A 2,665-nucleotide genomic window follows, 5' to 3' on the forward strand; every position below is an offset into this window, starting at 1 on the left:
GAGCCTCTGGCCTGTACCCCAGTTCTGTGTGCACAAATAAATAAATCTTTAAAAACAAAAAAGTGTTTATAGTCACTTGATCTTATTCCCAGTGTACCAGTGCAGGAATAGGCAGGATGGGTGTGAAAAGTTGTCGCTGCAGGAAAGAGCAACACAGAAAAACGTCAGCGCCCACGAGCGCTCGGCCTTGGGCTCCACAGAGCAGTTCTTGCGTTGCCTCTGTGCTGGGCTCTGGGGTGGGGGCGCTCACCAGTTCCCTTTGATGGGCAGGTGTGGGTGAACTTCAGGGTTGGTGGGGGAGCAGCCCTTTTCCCCCCATGACACATTTTCTCTTTTCAGATAACATGGCCCCGATGCTGAATGAGGTGAAAGTAGCTCCCGCATGCCCAGTCTCCTCACAAACCATTCCTTCCCCCTCCCTGAATAACCCAACGGCTAGGCCTCCTCACCTGCTGTCACCCTGCAGCCCACCAGCGGTGTCTCTGAAGCCTGTGGTTCCCTGGGAGTTCGTTGAGGTTAGCTGCCTTCTGGCCTGCTTACCGGTGAGCGCTCAGAACCCTCCCGAGGGTGGCTGTTTCTTAGCCACTTCCCTCACTCTTCACCAACTCAAAGATAACGGGATGTTCACCACACACACACACACACACACACACACACACACACACACACACACACTAACTGCATCCCTGGTTCCACCCATGGGTGCAAGCTCAGAGTCAGCCCGAAGCTGGTCTGATCCTGCAGACCATCCGTGGCCCGGGCAAAGGGCTGGCTTGTGAGAGTGAAGCATTTTGGAAACTGCTGCCTCAGGACAAACTGGTAAAGGCAAAAAATCCCCACGTCAGGAGATGGGCTATCGGCACTAAAAGCCATCCTTCCAGAAGGCGAGACTAACGGCGGGGTACAGCTGAACGCGCAGAGAGAGCCACGGCTAGGTGAGGTAGCCAGGCCCTACCAGATATCTTGGAATGTTCGGTGTTGCTGACAAGACCATCCCCACCGAGATGCTCAGACTGTGGGCAGCTTTCCCAGGCCTATGTGAACGCCTTCCCAGGCCTGACTGTTCGGACTTGACTCTTCAATAAAATAAAGTCTCTTCATTTTTGTTTGCCTCAATTTATTTAAGCTGACCGCCTCTAACCTGCTATGCACACATTACGTAGGCAAATAAGTTACGTAGCGTATGTGCACGACACAGCAGCCACACATGGACGCGTGTGTAGACATGCGTGTGCGTGGTATGCACGTCAGGCTGACTGAGAAGCCCGCCTGCACCTCCCACGTAAGGTACCTGTCCAGCTCAGTGCTATCGCCCATGGAAGGCCCGAGCTGGGGTCTGACCACTGCCAGAGCCTCCCTGACCGTCAGCCTGTCGCTTTTATTTATTCCTTCAACAGTCAGTTTCATCACCTTCAGATACGAACCCGCAGTCCTCACAGTGAATGCTTTCTCTTTCTTGCTGCACCCGCCCTAGCTGGTCACGCAAGCGAGGCCCTCAACCCTTTCTGCTGTCTGTAAAGTGTATGCTCCACGCGCCCTGTACACTCTGTACGCTCTCAGACTGCTACACTCTGGTAGAGCTGCTTTTGTGCAAGGACCGGCGCTCCGGACTGTTAGTGCTGCAGTGCAGTGCAGTCCCCATCACGGCTTCGCTTGTGTGCTCCGGATTCAAGTCCATCACACTTTCCAGAAATGTCTCCGAGAGCAGAGCTCATTTCTGTAGCCTTTTTTAAACTCTAGTTTTTCATTTTCCATCATCTTTCTACCATGAGAACACTGACCACTTCCTGCTGGAAACTTATCTGAGGAAAGTCCCTTTCTGTTGCTCCAAGTTCCCATATTTCTTCAGTTCTGCTTTTTCCTGATTCCACAGAAGAAATCCAAACGCATGAAGCAGCGCCAGGTGTGGTTCCCATAAAACCATGAGGGCTCTTTACCTGTCCGTCAGCCAGAATCGACTTGTTCCTGTCCCCAACTGCCGCCCACCTCCCAGGCCCGCTGCGCCTGGCCGTCGCTGGCCTCCTCAGCGTCGTGTGGCTGACAAACCCGACACAGCCTGTTTTCACAAAATCGCACTTAAAAGCCATGTTGAGAGAAACCATAAAATGTTTCTTCCGCTAGTGCAGTGGGTGGGGCTGACCTCTCCCTAGGGGGTCCCAGACTCCGAGTTGCACCAAGTCCGGCCTTGGGGTGCACCCATGGGAATTGAGAAGTCCACTCAGAGAGAGCGCGCTTGGCAGAGCTGTGGGGGGCTGAGGTGGCCGGTCACTTACACCTCTCTCCAGCGCAGCACGACACGCTGGCTTTGGGTGCGGTTAAGATGCAGCCTGTGCTAGATGAGAGTGCACAGCCTGGACTTGTCCTGCGGCGCACCACCCCCGCCCCCACATGGCCCTGCGCACCTGACCAGCCACAGGGGTGCAGCGGCAGGAATGCAACCTCCGTCCGAATGAGGGCCCGGACACACAGAGGTGGGGGGGCCGCAGACACAAACAGGAGGCGCCAGGCCCGCGGGCAGGTGGGCCCGAGGGTAAGACCCAAGGCCTAGAGCGACGGGAGTGATGACATGTCCCCACTGCAGGTGCCTCCTGGGGGTCACTAGAAACGCAGCAGCTCATGGCCCACTTCTGACCTGCTAAATCAAAGCCTGGATTTCCACAAGAGA

Source organism: Condylura cristata, unplaced genomic scaffold (assembly GCF_000260355.1).
Source record: "Condylura cristata isolate star-nosed mole 26May11 unplaced genomic scaffold, ConCri1.0 scaffold00027, whole genome shotgun sequence".
In the NCBI taxonomy this organism is placed as follows: domain Eukaryota; kingdom Metazoa; phylum Chordata; class Mammalia; order Eulipotyphla; family Talpidae; genus Condylura; species Condylura cristata.